The 22,512-nt window shown below is 42.2% G+C and overlaps 1 protein-coding gene across 1 annotated transcript in view; it reads left to right on the top strand.

Moving 5' to 3' along the window:
• LOC101159373 (calsyntenin-2) overlaps nt 1-22,512 on the top strand; it is a 404,380-nt gene that overhangs the window by 29,506 nt on the left and 352,362 nt on the right. The gene's annotated exons all lie outside the window — the stretch shown is intronic.

Genomic DNA, 22,512 nt, shown 5'->3' with positions numbered 1-22,512 from the left:
AATGCATTGTGGTCTATATTCACTGATCTAGTGAACATTGATGCACATGGTTTTTCGCAGAGACTTCTGGGAAATTTCTAGGACACTGGATTTTGGAATTGTTGATTCGGACAGCATTAGAAAATGGTGAACGCGCTATAGAGTGCACTATGTAGTGCACTATGTAGTGAGTCGTGAAGGCATCTGGACTCAACCAGTGTCTTCTAATTTGGACGTCACTTCCACTTGATGACATCATAAATAGTTGCTGGTCACTCATGTTAGCACGTAGCTGACAGCGCTCAGAAAATACCCAACATCAGTTTTATAACTTTAAAAAGTTATGCTAAAATAAAGAGTCATTTACTTACATTGACATGTAAACGTTTTGTTCTTCAGAGCACAGTCACGTGAAGAAATGCGTTTTCATTACCCTGGTGGCAGAGGGTTACAGAGCCCTCTGCCACCAGGGTTTCCCTTTCAAAAAACTAGTTCGCACAGCCCTATCCCTCCAAATGCCCCTCTTGGAGGGAGAAGCCAGCGGGGTAGGTGAGAGATTCAGATTCAGGCAAAGTCTTCATAGTTTAGTTTTAACCTCCAGCAACCACAAAGAGAATTAGGATGGCACTGATAATAGATCATTATTACTAGGATTAGTAGGGAACATGTATTTGAAAAAATCTCATATTTGCAGAAATACTTGATTATAATAGATTGTGTTCACTGTGGCAAAAACCAAACCATTTCAGAAAATACCTATTTTATTTTTGGTTCATCAAGATGAAATGGCTGGCATTAGACATGGTGTTCTTGTGAATTAGAACATCTTTGCATCATTGATAGCTGGTTTTTGAAAGTTACTCAATAACAAGAAGTGGCAATTTCCTGAATTTTGTACGGGGTTTAGGATGTAGATTATTTGACAAATTTATGTCCAAGAAATGGCATGCAAGAGAAGGAATACTGCAAGATGTAAATGCAAGGTAAGAAGGCAACATGAAATATTAAGGCTGGCCCTCACAGAAAATACAGATAGAATCTGAAGTAGGGCAAAGTTGTTTTCCTCTCTCTGCTTCTATTTTGAAAGCAAGGTTTCCATTCCCAGTGGGGTAACTTTGGATTACCTTTGTTTTCTGCTGTGCCATGCATGCCACCCTCAGCTCTTGTAAGTGAGCCTCTCCTAAAAACTCATATTTGCTCTTTTTATTTTACATTCAAACTTGTTTTTGTCTTTCTTTCATGTGTTTTTTTCCTAAGCCTTTGGGGCTGCATGATGAAATGCGGAGCTACAGTTAGCCGTGCTGAGGAAGGATTAAAACCTTCGCCCTGTGACTTTGTTCAAAGAAGATGCCGTTTGATGTGAAGGCAAGTGGCTCATCCAGCGCCCAGACTGGAGAAATGAAAAATGAATCAAATTCATGGTGTCTGACATCCTGATATGTAAATACACACAGTCAAACATGTGTGCGTGTGAAAATGTGATTTTCCTTCTTCTGATCTTTCTCATTGTCTATTTATGTGCAGACTTTCTTCTCCTCCTCAGCTCCTCCGTTGTACATAGTGGATTAAAGATGGATGTAGCTGGAGATTCCTGAACATCCATTTTGCATCTTGAAATTGACAGCTACCTCTCAAAATTCTTCTGTTTGGGATTTTTATCATTTTTGATGAGAAACTAAGAATCTTTGTGAACGAGGGGAATACCCTGCAGCAATAAATCCCCTAATTAGAGTTCAGATTTCACAATGACGAGCTTGTTAACAATAACATTTAAATGAAACATTAAAAAATTCCAAGATTCGGTTGTCATTAATGCAAAAAAATGGCCAAGCTTGTCTTTTTTTCCCCTTAATTCATTCTTTTTTTTTTCTTTTGGGGAAAAGTTTCTACATTTTAAAGGATGATTCTGTATTGGCACGTAACAACATGAGGTGAAATTGTTTTAGCGCAGGTATAAGTTGTGATTTTTTCTTTGTTGGGAACAAAGTGGTATATGTGCTTGCAGCAGTTGGTCATTGTCTTGCCTGAAAGGTTCCATTCAAACCAGGGTTGTGCTTTGGGTGTGACATGGAACGATCCAGTAAAGTGGTACAGTGGTTCTGTAGAGATCCACTTTTTTCATGAACACAAACGTATCACTATTCACTATACTTACTTTCCTATAGCGACATGATCATATAATCACCTATTCCTGATGTTTTTGGTGAAAAGTGCTGTCCCAAATCCAATGTGAGGTATTTTAGAAGGATGACTACCAGCAATCTGTCCATTACAACGGAGTATTAAAGTCACCTAAAAAAAATAAAAACACTAGATTTAAAGTTGTAAATTTACGATTTTAAAGTTGTAAATTTACGATTTTAAAGTTGTAAATTTACGATTTTAAAGTTGTTAATTTATTACTTAAAACCTCATAAATTTACAACTTTTTTCTAGTAAATGTATGAGATTTAAGGTCATAAATGAAACAAAGGAGCTTTCAAATACTTGTAATGTTATCAATAAACATTCAGCTTACCTGAGAAGTCGGTCTGCTGCTGCACATGATGTTCATTTGCTAGACAGTACCGTAGCGACCTGGGGGTTAGCCCCGCCTTCAGCCCCTAAGACTCATGGGAAGTGGGGAATCTTGGTGTGAAAACCATGAGTGAGAGGGCTGGAAGCAGAAGGTACTTACATGCTGTTTGGATGTTTTTGTGTGTTCAAAATTAATGATTCCCCACTTCCCATGAGTCTTAGGAGCTGAAGGTAGGGCTAACCCCCAGGTTGCCACAGTATCTTCAATTCTACTTTAATCTTGTAAATTTAGAAGATTTAAAGTTGCAAATTTATGAGATAAAAATGCATAGATTTATGAGAAAAAGCTTGTTTATATTGTGTTAAAATGTGACATAAAACTGCACTAAATACAGACCGTTAGGAATGCAGTACCACTGTCTCGATAGAGAGGGCGCTCGTGAGCTCGCGTTTGTTCCTCATTTGTTAATAAAGTTTATTCAATAAGAGCCAGAATTTGATGTTTTGCCTTGACTGACCGTAAAAGTGGCGGATGTAATCTCAGTCAAAATGATTCAAAGGTGGACTTTTATTCAAAATATGAAGTGATAATTGATGGATGACCAATGCTGAACAACACGTCTTTATTGAGACTTCCAACTAAACGGAGATAAGGGGACTTTTCACGTTAGAGTCACGGAGATTTGAGTCCAGAAGGAGAAACGAGAGGACTTCATCTACAGGTAAAGGTCTGACCTGTGTGTGTGTGTTTGTGTGTGTATGTGTGTGTGTGTGAGAGAGAGAGAGAGAGAGAGAGAGAGAGAGAGAGAGAGAGAGAGAGAGAGAGAGAGAGAGAGAGAGAGAGAGCATCCACCTGTCTGCTATAGTCTGTAGAATTCACTTTGGTGTTTTTTAACTTTCAAATTCATGAGAAGTAAGCTTTTCACTTTTCACTTTTCTTCTTCATTTTCATCAATTCTGGGATCAATGCGTCGCTAAAGCAAAGCTTAAGCTAACAGGGTTAGCCTCATGTTGTGGGGAAACATGTTGTTCCATGGATAATGATTTGAACTTTTTGTCTATTAATAAAACAATACCAAAATAAAAAACCAGTTTAACTGGAACTGTAATTTAAAATTCATTTTGGACTTTAGGAAGGCGACTAAGGAATAAAATCATTTTAGGGGAACTCCAGACTGATTTGTTCAAAAATCTTTTCAAGCCCTCTTTCTCTTAGTTTCTGTGGATGTCAGTTTAAAATACAGTTTAGTATTTTGTTTGTGAATAATTTGAAATATGACGGGTGGTACATACATGTTCTCCATTCTAACCTTTGTAAATGTGGCTCTGAAAGCGTCAGGGCCTCACCGGCCACAACCGTCACCGCTCTGGACACCCTCTGTGTCTTCCATGCATTGTGAATGAAACACAACCCATGTAGTGATCAGGCTGAAAACATCTGGTGGTAGCTCCTCCCACACGCGGCTGGGGCGTCACGCTTATGAACACATTTTTGGACAGGCGTCGGGCTAAAAGAATCAGAAATCGCCAGAAGTGGTGAAAAAAACGGCGTTTTGACCATCAAAATTATTCAAGCAGCAAATTTGCTGCGCGGCGAAGGAGAGACGGTTGATGCCAGATCCACAGACTCCCAACAGATCCTGTTGAATAAATGACTTTGTTTTCCTACCATACTTCAACACCTCCTTCTCTTTGTACACAATTTAAAAGTGCAATCTATAAATAAATGTAATAATTAATTAGTAATGTTATAGTTAATTACATATTAATTAGCCATTACACCTGAACGCATATTCATATTAATTAAAAATATACGTTCCTGTTTAATTTACTTCTTGGAAATGTGATTTAAAAACGAATTAGCGACTCCTTAACTACTACAGAGAAAAGATCCTGGAGCTGCTTCTGCTGATGTGCAACATTTTACAGTAGGAAAGTGTTGCATTTCACATAAATCAACATTTTACGTTAGTATTGGTGCAAAGCTGATGTGAAAAGCTGCTTTCTCCATGTCAGCATCAGCTGATTCACGTTGGTCACATAAACCTTCAAAGAGTTATTGTATGTTATTTAGGTGTCACCAACATCAAAGGGTCAAAGGTCAAGTGGCGTCTGTTTATGCGTTTTTCTTCCTTCATTAAGGCCGGATTTGCTATACAATTCCAACATACAAACACGTGTTCACATGCTGATGGTGGCAGAGCCGGCATGCAAGGAGCTAACCATACCACCAGGAGCTGTGTGCGGCACAGCGTCTGCCCAAGAAAACAACTGAACCTGCAACCTTCCAATCAGAGGTGGACCAGTCTTACAGCTGCCCCATTACTCGTGGCCGCACAGCTGTTTTTTCCGGTCGTACCTGATTTCACTTGCTTGTAGGGTTGGGCGATGTCCCCTAAATTGGCAGTGGACGATGTTTGCAGTCAACCATCGGGATGGACGATGATATCGTCGGGGGGGGGCTATTTGTACTTTTTCGTTCTTCTATATATATAATTGCCATTCGTCATTTTACTTTATTTATTTTATTTCCCAATAATGACTCATCCACGATGATCCAGTCTAAACTGAGGGAAGTGACTTTAAAAAAAAAATCAAATAAACAAAATAGAAAAGAAGTGGTCCGGTCCTGCGTTTGATTAGACCGGTGGAGCGAGCGACCGTGTCTCTAGCAGAGCAGACGGACTTAAAGTTTTGTGCTTTAGGGGAAGTAAGGATGCTTTGTTACGTGTGGGAGATTTAGGACTGTGATCCGTCCCGCAGCTCTGCGTGAAAGAGCAACCGGAATTTAGGAGAAGCGGGTCTCCCGGTAAAAGTGTGTGTCGGGGCAGAGCTCGGAGCGCTAGCTAACGCAGTGTGTAAGCTTCGAAGCAGAAAGGCCGCTCAGTCCTTAGAAACCGTTCAAACATTTGTGTTTCCAGTCGTGTCCCGACAAAATAAAGGCTGATGTTATTCCCACATATTTACGTGCAGCCAAGATGCAGATTGTAGCGTTTAACGCATGGATTTATGTTCATGCTAATGTTGTTAGCCCGTGTTAGCATACTGCTAATCCTGGCTTCCGGCTCCGTTTTTCAACAGACAAAGCACTGACCACACGGATTAAAATGATGAGCGAACGGGCGCTTCATAATAACCGTAACATTAATAAAAGCACGTTTAGGAGATCATCTTGTATAATAATAATAAAATAACCGAGCTGACGTATCTATGTATGTAGCCACTCGGCGGAACTAAGTTTCGCTTCCGGTTTTTAAAAACACTGCTGCGAATGTGCGAATGATTTATTCCGACTGAAAGTGTGACCCATGTGAATGTTTTTTATAATCTGAAAAAGTTTTTCTGGGCCCATCTACACGGTTGGATTCTAATCCGACTATTGATCCCATCAAGTTATTTTGCACATGTAACCGCGTCTTATGGTGTCAACTGGCAGCGTGTCGGGGGCGTGGCTTCACGATGGTGTCTCTCCATCGGGATGTCAGTCAACCATCACGATGCTATCTTCCATCGGCACAACCCTACTTGCTTGGAAAACCTTTTTTTCTCCTTCTCATTTTCCCTCAGAAAATACCACTGAAAGGGCAGCTCAGAACTCCGCCAGTGGTCAATAGAGGAACTGCAGTTTTGGGAATTTTAGCAGCCTTACTTTGTATGTTGCTGCATGCTTTCGTTCCTTTTGACTTTTTTATGACAATATTTTTTTAATTAAAAAAAATGCCACCATAACAAAGTAGAACTTCACACAACATGGATTACAATAACAGGCCCTTCTCCCAACAGTTTTTCACTCTTGTCTCCATGTGAGACAATTCAAGGTCTTGTAGAAAGAGCGCAGTCAATAAAATGTCAGCAGGAGGAGAAAGACGGTATCTAATGGCAAAGAGGATTTGAGCTGGTAGCTGGAGATTAGGTCGCTGTGTTTTACTGGGCCAATTCTCCCAGCCTGGCACTCCTTTTCCTCCATTCCATCTCCTGGGTTTATGAACAGGGAGGTGAACATACAGTTACATGGGTGAGTGGATCTGGGACAGAAGAGTGTGTCGGAGTGTACGTATGGCACTGAAGATGTGTTTGCAGTCTGGGTCAGCAGATGCAGGCTCTTCAAGGCTAATACATGACACATTTCTGTGAGTTTAAAACATGACAGCAGTGAGGACACCGCAGGGAAAGCAATGAAAGCCACTCACTCTAATCTTTCACCACCTTTATCATTTTAAACTCTGACCTTAAACCGTCACAGGTCATTGATTTTGAAGCTGACTCTTCTAACGATCCAAATCCAAGCAAAGGAGGCTAATCTGGATTAATACGATCTATGCAGATGATTTAAAGTCCAGATTACTGGAAAGAAAGGTCAGTCATTGCAATTCATGTGGCAGTGAGGCAAACCTCAACACTGCTATGGAAGTAAATGTACTGTAGCTAAAGATGTCACAACTAACCAAAAGAGGAAAACCTTTTTTATTTTTCACTTATCTGATGCTCTGCTGAGTCAGCAAGCATGCATGCCCCTGTTCCTTCAAGAATTCAGGTCCTCTAAAGCGCAGACAAGATTAGGAAGACAACTCCAAAGCAAATTTGACAAATCCAGCCCGCTTTCCTGAAAACAAGGATTCTCTGCATGTTTCTGGGAGGGTCTTACCAATCAGGCGGGAAATGCTGCAGGAAATGCTGATTACAGCAGAACAGCAATACTGCAGGATCACATCAGAAGCACAGCGCTCTTCCGAAAAAGAGAAAAACGTTTTAGACGTGTCCAAGAATATGTCAAGGGCTTTGGACGAAAAGACTAAGGGCCCAGTTTTTTAGATACCAAATACAGAATGTAAAACTGTTTAGATTGAGATTTTCTGGCCATTAACTGAGACTGATTGCACAAAGGATAACAGACCCACCATGGCATTGAAGGAGGGAATCGTGTGTTGCGCATGTTAGGTCAATGAGCTTTGGACCGGAGCACCAGCTGGATCATCTGAAGTAATCTGCTGTGCTTGAAGATGGTCTGGTATCTGCTGTAGACACTATTCGTTCTGTCACACAGCTTTTAAGCTGGTATGCTCAAGCCATTGCAGCACACATCTAGCCTGCGTCTGCGCAGATGATGGACAGCAATGCCTTCATAGGTGGAAACCAACACGGGGTTCAGGTGGTGCAGCAGCTCCAGAATGCAGCACTAAGAGATTTTTGCAGTGAGTTAGTGGCCCTGCGACAGACTGGCAACCTGCTCAGAGTGTAACTGGTTTACCTGGGTTGGCTCCAGCAAACCTGTGACCTCAACAGTGGATGGATTCATGGTTATCCCAGTTTGGCGCCCTCGTTCTCCTCTTCTCTTTTTCTGGGTTGCTCTATTCAGAGGGTTCGTTTTTTCCCTTTGCTCTGCTTTGTTTGTCATGAATAGTGTGGTTGAAAACTCAAAACTTGACTTGCTTCACCGGTTCAACGGGCGTAATACAAACATGAAGTCACAACCCGTTTCATAGAAAGACAACCATGCAGTCACTTGGAATGAATTACTTTCAAACCACAGAGTAGTACATTGTCGTTTCAGACAGAGTGTTGCACAATTTTACTGTTTTTCTGTGATCCATGAACAGAGTTTGAGGTACCGCATGTTCTATTGACGCCTTTCTGTTCAAGCCCTTTTGTATAGGTTCCACGTGACTTTGAATCTGTTTTGATGATGGCTGCACGGTGGAGTCGTAGCATACATGTGTGGGTTTTCTCCAGACAACTCAGTTTCCTCCCGCAGTTCAAAAACCTGAATTGCTGGTCAATTGGTGACTAAATTGTCCCTTAGGTGTGTGTGGTTGGTTGACCCTCTGATGGACTGGCAACCCATCAAGGGCTTACCCCGTCCAACACTGGCTGGGATAACTCCAGTGACCAAGTACCATTAGCTGTCACACACACCTAGGTGTGTGGCAGTTGTTCCCCCCGTCCCCTGGGGGAGCAGACAGACCTAGCCACGCTCAGGAACCATTTGGTGGATTAACCCCCCTTAATGCTGAGTGTCAAGCAGAGAAGCATTGGGTCCCATTTTTAGATGGATTTGAACTCACGACCTTCCAGTCACAGGGCGGACACTCTACCACAAGGCCAGTGAGCTGGTTTAGAAGATAGGTGGATGGGTTTCATTGATAAATGAACAAAACAATCATCATTTCTGCATTTAACCTCACCTCATCTTTGTTCGCAGTCATGCGCTCATGTAGAGTTTCATCAAGTGTTGATGACTGCAGTCGTCAAACATCTCCAAACTTCTTTTGATCTATTGTAGAAGTTTTCTTAGTGGTCTTTTAATTAGGATTATACCAGGATTAGCCAAAATTAAAGAACCTGTGTCGTTTTCTAGGACATAGTTTCTGCAGAGCGCCAATAGTCCAACAGAAATGTGCCTCTGTTTTGAGGGCAGGACTGTTGGCGTGGAGCAACCCCGCCCCCCTTTCCCCTTGCTGTTGCAGAGCGTATTTTCGACATCACAAATGAACTCGCTTTCCAACGGCACTTTTTTCATCTGCTCCTGATTCACAATGATTTGAATAAGAAATATTCTTCATGTATGTGCTCCACTGTTTGAAGAGAGAACAATATACATCCGTTTATGTTCTTGTAGTATTTATTCTAAGGTTTTGACTTTTGTGATGTGTTCAGTAAACTGCATTTGTTTTTCAGTCTGGTGCTGCTTCAAACAGGAAGCGGTTACTCGTGTGGCTCAAATGAGAGAAAACCAATAAAGAGCTCTTAGTAAAAAACAAAAGGAGCTGAAAGACAGAAAGGCTTCATCTGAGTAACGCTGGCATTTGACCTGCCATCACTGCTGTCTGGTCTTCTGCTGCGTCTCTGCATGCGTGTGAAGGAAAATGCATGGCGGCCTGTGCTTCTGCTGCCTGGCGGCCGACTCCTAGCCTCATACTGTTAATTTGTCATCCTTACAGCCCATATCGGCCACATTCAGCTCATGCCGTCTTGCTTGGCTTTCACCATTCGTTCGCAGTTTTGCGGTGCCATTACCAGCACCGGCTGCCACGGGCAACGGGCCCGACGCCCTGGGATTGGAATGCAGCTATGTGTATGTGCTAGTGTGGGTGGTGAGATGGTAGGCAATCTGTCGCTTTTTTACACTTTATATTCCACTCTTTGGGTGCTCTAACTCTTTGACCATTGACCGTCCCGTGCTCCTTTTGCCTGGATTACATCTGCTTTTCTTTATCTGTCTCTTTCCTTTCCCCGCAGGACGCCATTCAAGCCGTAAATCTCAGCGCCAAAAAACTCTTTAAATTTTCTTTTAGTCTGAGTTCATGCAGGGTTCCTCTTCAATCTGTAAAAGTTTAGAGTGAAAATGCTATTGATCTGCGTACTGGAAGGCATGATGCTGCTATCAGTGTGGTGATGTCAGAGGATGGCACACAGGCGAGCGGACAATCCTTCCCTCCCGACTGCCCAGACACACCGTCCACGCTATTGATCCATCACTTAGGTGTTGCTTTTTTTCTCCATCGATCTCTCCGCCTGAAACCTGGCCAACGCCTGTGGAAAAAAAAGGTGGCCTAAAATGAAGGCAGATGGAGAACTGCTTTTGATCCAAGCTGCTAAACATCCCATTCTCCTTTAACAAGCGCACTTCACGGGTCATTCAGAGGCCAGGGCTGTTATCGGCAGAATCCTGCTTTGCTTACAGATCACAATCCTGCCAAACGACAGCAATGGTTCCAACAAGAAAATCAATGCCTTTTCCACCCCCCGTGGGGAGTGGGGGGGGGGCTTCTAAAAGCGTTTTTTAGCCGCACTTATTAATCTTTCAGCAAGCGCCTCTCACTCGTTCTTTCCAACTTATGCTTAACTCTTGACAAGCTGCTCTTATCACTAAGAATCTGCGGAGCCCTTTTGTGTAGAGATGACTGAGCCTTTGTGCAGGGTGTAGAACTTTGCCCTTTAATGGGTTTTAATTACAGCACTCTATGATGAAAAGGGCCAGTTCAAAACAGTCGCTTCTCTCTTTTGTCTGCATTTGTTTTGCTCTTTTGACCTAATAATATAGAATTTCTGGGCGGCTGGTGGCTGATTGAAATAAACCTCAGTAAAGGTCCATGAAAGCTTCAGAAGTTTATTTGTCTGCCTCACTCAACATGACTCAAACACTTACAAATCTGGACGGTTTCCAGAGCGTCCACTCTTCTTGACAACCCACTTATGGAGTTAATTGGATAGGTCTTGGAAATATGTTGTTCACTTTGTCTAGTCTTTTAGCCAAAAGAAGGCAAGAAGTATTTAGGAGGATCTGGCTGCAGGCCCAGAAAACCGGCTAGGAGCTGTTTGAGATGTTTTCTCCAGCCCATGATAGACGCATCATTTGAAGCCAGAGCATGGATGAGTTGTGGCAGCCTTTGTGGAATATGAGGGATTTTCTCGGCTCCTAGCTCATGGGCAGCACTAAGAGATAAAATAATCCCCCAACAAGTGCAATATGAACGAAATCCTTGACAGGGAAAATCCCATGTTTACTTGGACACGCAATTCTACCATCTCCATTGCTGCTAAAGCTGTTTGAGGGAATGGACATGGAGGTTTTAGTTGGATTTTTTCCAATCTTTTCCAGAGTATCCCCCCCGTACCCCCCTCCCCCTCCTATCCATCACCATTTTTATGACTGTGGGAATTTATTTATGAACCAGTGTCTGCAGGTCAATTCATGTTTTTGGATGTAGAAAAAGAAATCTGACTTAAACTCAATAAAATGTTGTAGATGTTGTTTTCTTGAGTTTATGTTCTAAGGCTCCTTCACAGACTATTTGTTACAGAGGAACATTCATTACTGATGGCAACCTCACATATTGTTTTTTTCAATGCATGTAGCAGGTTATCAAAGCCCCACTTCAATCTCACAGATCCTAAAAACACATGTGCACAAACAAATTGAATAGCATGAATCAATAACAAAATTAAATTAAAGTTACTCTGATATTTTAAGCAGCATTTTCTGTCAAACCTTTTGCAGATAGAGGTGGACACTGAACCAGAGCACTTTTATTTTTACACGTTTCTCACACTGTTTCTCATTCCATCCAGGATTCAGATTCAGTGTCACGACTCCTTGGAATCCATTCTAGAAGTGAATTAGTCTGATCTTCCTTTTAGTAAACATTTAGTTGTTTTGCAGTGTGCATTTTGATGCTTTTAAGTTTAAAAAGATACATAGGACATTTTGGACAGCTTTACTCATCAAGAGACATAATGTGACTTAACCTGAGTCCACCTTTGATTGGTGGGTGAATCGTTGCGTTCTGCTTGCGTCTGATTGTCCTTGAGCTCCGCCGTTGTACTACCGCATGATGTCATCACATCATGGTGAGTGGGTGAAGTGGCCCAATATCAAGCAGTTGAGTTGAGTTCAGCTCAGCAGGTGCATTTATTCACTGAACCGACTGATTAGGAGTTTGACCCATGAGGTGGAAACCCATTTATACCTATTAAAATTAGCAGAGCGCCTGGAAAACACGTTTCTGTCGGAGGATGCTGCTTTATTTCACAGTTGAAATGAAAATAATCTAAAACTAATTTACACACTAAAACTCAAAGTTTTCCCCTTCGGATTGTGATCCTAACCTCAAACAAGTTTAGCAAATTTCCCCAACTTTTTACTGAAGACGGCCATGTCATGCTACTTTAAACAAATCTAATCTGAATCCTGTTGTGCAGGATTACTGTGAGGTTTAAGCCTGTTATGTTCACTCAGGCAATCCCTCCATCCTCTCGCTTCTCCCCTTGTCTGTTTCAAGCTGTGCAGGTGATGCCTAATGTTAGTTCTCCTGACTGATAAACAAGTCAGGGTTTGGTATGATACACATTTTTTAACTGATAAACTGCAAGGCGGCGTGACCAGCAATCGACCTCTGAAACAGGTCTTTGGACTCTGGGAGGAAAGTGAAGGGCCTGGAGAAAACCCACAAATGTACAGGGAGGCATGCAGACTCCACAGAGAAGAGCCCAGCTGGGTCTTGAACCAGGACCTACTCACTGGGAGGTGACAGTGCTGACCACTCCACCACTGGACACTTCATACCTAACAAAATAATGCCAAAGCCTACAGCAGAATAGTTGTTTTCGTCAATATAATTGTTTTAGCAATTATATAATTCAATATAATTGTTTTATCAATTATATTAAATATAATATAATAAATACAAACACCCCCATCGACATTTTACACAGAACCGTGGACGCTAAACACAAACATCCTGGTTGGCTAAGGCTACGTTCACACTGCTGGGCTTAATGCTCAATTTTGATTTCTTTTTTTTTAATTCGATCTTTTTGCAAGGCCGTTCACATTTAGGATTAAATGTGAACTTTTGTGATCTCCTGTGTGACCGTGAAATGACCCAGAAGTGACCCGCATGTGCAGAAGAGTCCTCAACGGGGAACGACGTCACTTTTGTTTGTGGAAGTAGCTAACGTTAGCAATGGATGTCAACAACGCTGGGCTGATCCCCCAAAATGGGGTTTTGGGGGATCAGAGCGGAGGAGCAGTTTCCAGCTCTTCTTAAAATGGACAGGTGATATGTTGACGGCCACCTTGTTTGTTCCAGTCTTTAACCTCTTTGTATTTGGCTCAGAGGCTTTTTATTTTTCATTGGCGTATGAGTCAGGATCGTCTGTACCCACGCTCGGCCATTTCGCTGGAAATGTTTTCAAAAACCGCCCGGTTGCAATAAGAGCCCTTGAGTTTGGCCTAAATAGAGCTCCCCCCCCAAATATGAATCCAATCGGATCTGTGTCGTTCAGACTGTCATGAACAGATCAGATACAGGTCGCATAGGGGCAAAGAAATCAGAATTGGGTCATTTCAGTCTGCGGTGTGAACGTGAACTAGGACACTTTTATGGTAAAAAATCCTGTAAAATGATTTAGGATGGGACTCCCAGCCTAAAGCCACTGCAGAGTAAATGACGGTTTCACTCCCTCGCAGTAAGTACTTTAGGTTTTACTGCATAAAAGCAGAAAAACTGCGAGCTGCCGCCTTCTGGTCTTCCCAGCTTATCATAGTGGTAGATTTACTGGCATCAGGAATTCAAAAGGTCTTCCAGAAGAAATGTGTGAGGTAAAAAGCAGGTCATTCAGGAGATGGGGAAGAGAAATGTTGTGAAATCAAACTCAGAAACCAAATGGAGTTCTGACTTTTCGAGTATTTAGTTTCAAAACCGATGACATGAGCTAAATATTTCAAGCACATATAACAGATCAATGCTGGTCTGAGTTTCATTTTGCTTGTTTTCTGGTCTCTGTTATGCTGTTGTGATGACTCTTTCACAGCAGAACAGGGGAGAAAATATTAGGGAAAATATTGCAGCTCTGCTACCTTGACTATTCTGTTATTGTCAGTTGCTCTACCTGTGCCGTTTGGTGGATTCTGTCTCGGCTGCAGTGACACGGGGTGGATGGTTTGTGTCGCAGGGGGCGGAAGAGGAACGGAACTCACACTCAAAGAGCTTTTCTGAGCCCAACAGCACGAGCTATTCTCTTACTGACACTAACAGTAAAGACCCCTGACCTTGACTGTTGATGACTAAGTATGAAGGAGAGCTGACAGATGAGATGGAGAGCGTGCGATCTTGACAGAGACAGAATTGTGGCGCCTCTGAAGCAGAGAGAGAGGAGCTGCTTCAGAGCGAGCGAGGATTAGATGTGGAAAAAGAAAAACAAATTGAGGAAGGGAGATATAAAAGATGAAAACAGCTGAAACTGATGTAAATGTGAAAGAAAAAGACCTTGATTTGCTGCAGGATTTTGGAGACATTTACATTTTCTCCTCCATTCTGAGCCTCTACTCAACCCTACTTTTTATTTCCCCAATTGAGCTGTCTTCAGAAAATGAATCTAGATATTCAGAAATATTGGTCTTAGCTGACTGAGTAAATTGTGTCTCAGTATTTTGTTACATTATCTTCAGAGCAGGCGGTGGGCAAACAGATTCAGGGTCAGGAGACAGAAGATCAGGTCCAGCGTCTGTAATGAAGGCAGAGTGGCTCTAACGATACTTCACACTGAGCTGAGCTCAGTGCAGTGCTATAGATGAAGAGCTTTACCCGTCCTGAAAGGTCTTTTAAATAATCTAAAATTTTTATCAAAATGACTCTGACAGTTTTTAAACCCAGAAAGAAGCTCTATCTCTTTTCAGGCCATTTCTTTGCATTTTAAATACTTTTTCTCTGCTAAACATAATTTTTCCCATAGACTCTGCAATTCATCATCATACTATTATTATTATTATTATTATTATTATTATTATTATTATTATTATTATTATTATTATTATTATTATTATTATTATTATTATTATTATTATTATTATTATCATTATTCCAGTAAGGTTGTTTACTTTTACATATTCCTTTATTGCTTTTATAGTTCTGTTTTGGTCTATTTTTATCCATTTCTTTTTTGAAAAGGTTACAAAACCATCCATAACAATGGTTCAGATTTTCCTGTTTGTTTATCTTCCCTCGGCTGAGGACCAATTTCACATAGAGACTCACAACAGACTTCTGACTCCAGAAAATGAACAGGAGGTTTTTTGATTGGCTTTTTATTTTGTAAACCAATTTGCATATTATATAAAAAAATTGTTTCAATGGTTTTAAGATGCAAATAGATCACTGAATGATCAGGGAGTTTACTTCTGTCGTCAATTAGGTTCATCAGATCAGACTCGTTGCTTTTTACCAGCTCCAAAGGGGGGAGGACTTCAAATTTAACACACTGATTTAAACCAGTGTGCGGGGTGACAATATAATCCACCACAGCTTTACCCTTAAAGGGCATAGAGATGAAGCCATCATTCTCTGGATTTACCCTCCCATTCAAAACACAACATTTAGAGTCTTTAAGAAATTCAACAAAAGTGTGTCCATGATTGTTTAATACTGTATTTAACACAAATCGTGAGGGAATATCATCCTCATCCACAAAGTCTTTTAAACATCCTATGCGACTGTTCAAGTCTCCACAAATGTAAACAGAATCAGCATCGGATGCATAAATTAGTGAAAGTAAATGGGCAAAAAAAAGATCAGCATTGCGCCCCCAGGTAGAGGTTTCAGGGGACAGTAGCATGAGATTACTAGAAAAGAAAATTGGGACAAACCATGCTCAAAACGTGAAGACAGAATCCCGTCATAGGTTTTATAAATTCTCATAGAAAAACTGTCCAAAAGAGTATTTTTCACAAATATCCCCCCCCCCCATGCTTGAACAGCTTTTCTGTGCACAGTCTGATTGTTTTCAATCCAGGTAAAGCCATCCAGCTCCGGTAATAAACTAGATGAGTCTCATTTAAAGAAATAATATCAGGCTCTAACAACATGAGAATATGCGCTCTTAGTTCACAGTTATTCAGCGTCCAGCCGTTCACATTCCAGTGAACTAAAACGAATTCAGTCCTTACAGGCTGAGCGTTGTCTTGTCACACTCCGGCCCCACGCTGCTCTGGACTGTTTGCTGTTTGGGACGTTTCAATCAATCGCCCATTTCCAGCCACATGGTGGTCTTTAGCCAAAGAGGGAGCGCAAGTTTGTCTCCATGAGTCTGTATGCGTGACACTTTGCAGATGACACATAAACTCTCCTGTAGTTTCCATGATCTTTTCACTTCAAATGAAGAACAGCCACTTTATGCTCCATCGAGGCGAGCTCCACGTTCACCAGCCCAGGTTGCCGTCCTCTCGGCCTTACGCGCTCCGTGGCCACCAGCGTTGGCACCGGGTCCCAGTGCAGTCCATCCTGCAGCAGCTCCTTCACTTTGGCCTCGAGATTTTCTCCGTCCACTTGAGGCAGCCTGACAATAATCAGTGAAACATCTGGGTCAAAAGATTTTCCCCGCACTTCTATTTTACTCATTTTAGTTTCAAAATCGCCCATTCTGGAACTCATAATTGAAACGTCCAAATCCAGATTACTGCGCACTTCCTTCATCGCCTTCTCCAGCTCACTTTTAGAACCCTGGAGATGTTTCCCACTGGTGACCGGAGGGGGAGACAGAGTTCTGACTTCTGACAGTAACACTGTCCAGTCGTGAACCGCAACAAGAATCACTTTAAGCTAGTAAAGTGTGAAGCTGCTACTCTCTGCATCAGAATCAGCGAATTCACTTTGTTACGACAGGTCCAAGTACAAAAACTGGTCACCACACATGGAGGGTTGCATCCCAAATCCAGCACCCTGAGCGTGTGCACTAGCCACATAAGAACATAGAACCAGATACAGATTGACAGAAGGGTAATGGCGAAGAAATTTCCCTATTTCCTCTCCCCGTTGCTGAGAGTTTGGAGCAGGGAGCTTGCGGCCTGCCCAGCATATTTTTTGTGTTGTAAATATGATCTTTTTCCTAAAAGCGTCTTTTCATCTGCTCCTGATTAAAAAAATACTCAGAAATGTAGTTTTAAACTCATATTTATTTATATATGTCCTGCATTATGAGAAAAATGCCAGAAGAACATGTTGAAAACACCAAAAAGACACTTTTCTTTAGTTTGAGTCTTTAAAGCTTCCACTGACTGGAGAATTGGAAACTTAATTTTAGTGGATTCTTGTTCTTAAGGGGTAATATAATTTCAAAGAGGTCATCTGATGATGTTCAACATCATCTTAATCATTTGGTAAAATCTGTTGCTACATCTTCCTTTGCATTTTGTTGGTCTGTAATTTGTTTTTCCTTTGCATTTACTGTATCTTCCTGTCCTAGATCATATGATCACAGAGAATAGAAAAAGAAAAAAGAGTTAATCCTCCAGGGATTATGGCATCTGCCTGTCATCCTCAGGTTTTCATGTGGGAAACGGATGTAGGCTGGACGGTAAGAAAACCACAGAGAGAAACACAATCACTCCAGTGAACTTAGGTTGTAGAGATGACAAAGGACCAAAGCTAACTAACAAATCGTCATTGAAAAAGACTAACAGGCTGAGATCAGGACGAAACAATGACAAACAAAGTGCAGAACTAATAATATTGTTGCCCAGGCAACAGAAAAACTGAGGAGGAAAATAACAAATGAGAAGCAAACGGGATAAAAAACAGAAAAGTAACGACATACATGAGTAACAGCAGCACTACAAAATAAATAAACGCATTATTAAGAAGAAGCACAAAAGCAATAAAGTAAGCCGCAGTTACAAAAAAAGGAAAGGGTTAACGCTGACATTTTTCATAAACAGGAATTCATGTAAATAAACCAGCAGAATACTGAAACGTGTTATTACCAGACAATGCACAGACAGACACCAGGCCCAGATATTATATCCAGTCAGGATTTTAGAAAACGAAGCAGAAGAAACAAAAGATCACAAGCCGTAATCCCTTGACCATCTTACCCTCATTAAACCAGCAAATTGTGGTTGTGTTTGATCAGTTGAAGGGCTGTGCAGACTAAAGATAAGAACGACAAGTCTGCACTGAAAGACCCCAGAGGGGCTGGACTGGAAGCTGAATCCAGGCTGCTCACGGACACCACAACATAAAAAACCTACAGAGCAGGTCTGGGCAAAACAAAAAGGGAAATAACATTGAAAGAAACTATCATTGAAATACATAACTGAAATGATAATTATAATTCTGATTTTTAGTCTTTAGTCAGGTTTTCTTCTTTGTCATCTCTGCTCCTGTGACATGATGTCGGACAAAAGTGCTGCTATAGTTTTTTTTAAATGTCGTGTCTGATGTTTTTATGATGTTCTTGTGACATTTTTCTGATGAAGGAGGACAAATATATATATAAAGAAAAATAGAGCCAGAGCCGGGTATTGAACCAGCAAGCTTCTGCACAAAGGATTCCCATGTATTTCAATGGAGGTAAATAACCTGGAAATCCTGGAATATCTTGAAAAGTTCAAGGATTATAAGGACCAAAAGTCATGAAACATTGTAGAAGGAGTTACGCGGCCATAAATGGAGAAAGAAACTGCTATAAACCCTTCAACCAATCACTGAGAATAATAAGACAGCAAATCTTTCAAATATCGGAATAGAGCTATGAAGAATAATCCTGGCGCAAGTTCAGGGAGATTTGCAGCATTTTGCACCATGACTCTTCCAACTGTAGGTGGTGGACTTTTGCTAGTAAACCGTAGAAAAAGAAGAAGAAACCCCTCCCTATATTTCAGTGTAAATGTCACGTGCTAAACGCACATGTTACAGGCATGTGACGCGTGTTTCCTGAACACATGCCCAGTGTGAACATAGCACCAGGGGGTTATTCCAGAAAGCAGGTTATGCTAGCTCCCACGGTAAGTTTGAGGCTAAGGAAGTTGATAACCTCAGCTTTCAGTTCCAGAAATGGAGGTATGTTTCAGGTTGTGTCAAGTTGCCATGGCAACTCATGCTCTGAACATGACCTGGTCTGGAGCAGGTTTAGTTGACGGTTAGTTTGTTTTCAGAGAGGTGAAGCAGCATGGCGTGTCCATTTGAAGATGATTTAGTGGATGAAGAAGCTCAGATAATACTTTTTCCACCGTGAGAGGGTGAAATATGGATGTTGGAAAGATGAACCTTTTTACTTTGATCTAACTTAATTATTTACTTCAGTTAAGATAAATCATTTTTTTAGTTAAGTCACCTTAAAAATAACATGTAGTTATCAGACAGTTATTTTACTTTTATTCAAATCAATTCAATTGAGTAGGTGTAACTTTGGTGCTGCTGTTAGATCGGCACCGCAAGGGATTGTGGGATACCATTCCCTTTGCCTGTCTGGACAGATTTGGGTTTAAGTGTAGCTTTTTGACCAAATGTGTTTAGTTGTTTAGCTGTTTTACTGTGTTTTACTGTGTTTTGTGTAGTTGTTTTGTCCTGTTATGTTAAATTCTTTCTGTACCATGAGTGAGAGGGAGGAAGAGCAGGATGAGTTTATTCAGCAGCCCTAGTGCTTCATTAATTAATAATCACTGAAGTTATAATATATAAATATATTTATATTATTATATATATGTATATATATATACATGCCAAAGAAGCTTACCGCACTCCACGAGCGCCTGGCAGCACAAATGAACCAGCTGCTAAGAGATGGGACTCACCACGAATGGCTAACAGAAGGGCGAACGATCCTGATCCAGTAGGATCCCTCAAAGGGTGCAGTCCCATCCAACTACCGGCCAATAACCTGTCTGTCCACAACATGGAAGCTCATGTCAGGCATCATTGCAACCAAGATAAATAGGCACATGGATCAATTCATGAGTAACACACAGAAGGGCATTGGTAGAGACTCCAGAGGAGCCAAACACCAACTCCTGGTCGACAGAACAGTCGCTCAAGACTGCAAGTCACGACACACCAACCTGTGCACAGCCTGGATTGATTACAAGAAGGCCTATGACTCAATGCCACCCACATGGATCACTGAATGCTTGGAGCTGTACAACATCAACAGGACTCTAAGAGCTTTCATAGGAAACTCAATGAAGCTGTGGAAAACCACCCTTAAAGCCAATGGGAAGCCACTTGCACAAGTGTCCATCAAATGTGGGATATACCAAGGTGATGCTCTGTCCCCACTGCTGTTCTGCATAGGTCTCAACCCCCTCAGTCAAATAATCACCAAGACTGGCTATGGATACCGACTCAGAAATGGGGCCAACATCAGTTACCTCCTCTACATGGATGACATCAAGCTATATGCTAAGAGCGAGCGTGACATTGACTCCCTGATCCACACCAACAGGATCTACAGTACTGACATTGGGATGTCATTCGGGCTCGAGAAATGCAGCCGGATGGTGACAAAGAGAGGCAAGGTAGTCCACACAGGAGGGGTCTCACTCCCAGAATGAACAATAGCAGACTCGAGGACAGTTACAAGTACCTTGGAATTCCACAGGCAAATGGCAACCTGGAGCAGGCAACGAGGAAAGCTGCAACAGCTTAATACCTCCAACGAGTAAGGCAAGTCCTGAGAAGCCAGCTCAATGGCAAAAATAAGACCCAGGCAATAAACAGCTACACACTGCCAATTATCAGATACCCTGCAGGAATAATAAGATGGCCAAAGGAAGAGAAACAGACCACGGATGTTAAAACACGAAAGCTCCTCACCATGCATGGAGGGTTCCATGCATGGAGAGCAGAGGATACAGTGCTGGAGGACAGATCCTCATGGGAGGACAAACCCCTGCATGGGATGTACCACCGGACCATAACTGAAGTGGCTTATATCAAGAAGTCCTACCAATGGCTAGAAAGGGCTGGCCTACAGGACAGCACTGAAACGCTCATCCTGGCAGCCCAGGAACAAGCCCTGAGCACCAGAGCCATAGAGGCTCAGATCTACCACACCAGACAAGACCCAAGGTGTATATCTACCACACCAGACAAGACCCAAGGTGTAGATCTAGCACACCAGACAAGACCCAAGGTGTAGGCTGTGCAAAGAAGCGCCTGAAACAATCCAGCACATAACTGCAGGGTGTAAGATGCTGGCAGGGAAAGCATACATGGAGCGCCACAATCAAGTGGCTGGAATAATATACAGGAACATGTGTGCAGAATATGGACTGGAAACCCAAGATCAAAATGGGAAACACCTCCGAAGGTGGTAGAGAATGAGAGGGCAAAGATCCTGTGGGACTTCCAGATCCAGACTGATAGGATGGTAATGGCGAACCAACCAGACATTGTAGTGGTGGATAAAGAACAGAGGAAAGCCGTTGTGGTGGATGTGGCAGTGCCAAGCGATCGGAACATCAGGAAGAAGGAACATGAGAAACTGGAGAAAGCCTGGAAAGTGAAGGTGACAGTGGTGCCTGTGGTAATTGGAGCACTCGGGGCAGTAACCACCAAGCTGGAGGTGTGGCTACAACAGATACCTGGAAAGACCTCAGACCTCTCAGTCCAGAAAAGCGCAGTGCTAGGAATAGCTAAGATACTGCGCAGGACCCTCTAGCTCCCAGGCCTCTGGTAGAGGACCCGAGCTTAGAGGAGAAACCACCCGCGGAGGGTGAGAGGGGCGTTTTTTTTATAAAACTCTTTCTTTTGCTGATGCAGCCGTGTTACTTTTTTGATGGACGTATAATCTTCATACGCCGTCATTAATCTCAGACTCCGTCTCTGAAGTATAGCGCTTTCTTTTTTTTTTTCTCCACTCGTTTCCATGGTGACTCCGGAAATCGGCGATCCATTGAGAATGTCTTTATGTACCTGCTGTGCACGTGCGTTAACCCAGGGTTAGCAAGTGGAGCGTAATTACGCCAACTCATATCTGGTCTTTTGGAACCGACATACCCCGAGTAAGCAAGTTCAGGCGGACTTCAGCCAGAGTTCAGGGTTAAAGTCAGGGTAGTTTAAACATGCTTCCTGGAATACCCCCCTGAGCTCATGCAGACCACAGTTTAACATACTCGCAGTTTCTAGTGAGCAATAGCAACAGTGCTAGCCAACCCAAACGTTGAAAGCATCTCTCGAGCAAAAAGACAAACAGTATGACAATTCCTTAAATGCCACTTTACTTCATCCCAATATTCCAACAGGAACGGTAGGAAACGCTGAGGGGGTCATGACTCTCTGGTCCCTGTAGTGTCATGTACCTCATGGAGAGATGAAAGTGACACAGCTAGTTGCCCCACCAGCAAGTCGTAGAGATGGCATTGGAGTGCACATCCAAATGCTGATGCCTTTACTGCAGCGGTGCTCAGTGAGGCTGTACAGCCTGTTCTTGTCTTCCAGGCACTGTACAGGACAGGGAGCTACAATCGCTATTTAAAGCCTGACTGACAGCGCCGGAGGACATACACAAAAGCCAGCAAGGGAATTGGAGTAAAATACAAATATAAGATGAGCGTGGGTATGAATGAGAGCATAAGGAGGAATGCTTTAGCACTCACTGTTCTCCTCTCCTTCCTTCACTTCTGTGTGATAAAGTCCTGGACGTTGAACAGAACTGGGTTATTGTGGCTGCTTTCTGGACGCTAATGATGTAATCTGTCTCCCGTCATCAGTTCCAGGAAGATGATTGCTGTTTTTCTGTTTA

This window comes from Oryzias latipes, chromosome 13 (genome assembly GCF_053564925.1).
Source record: "Oryzias latipes strain Hd-rR chromosome 13, Olatipes_Hd-rR_3.1".
Taxonomy (NCBI): domain Eukaryota; kingdom Metazoa; phylum Chordata; class Actinopteri; order Beloniformes; family Adrianichthyidae; genus Oryzias; species Oryzias latipes.
Note: the sequence above shows the minus strand (reverse complement) of the source record. Positions and strands in the feature narration are given on the sequence as shown.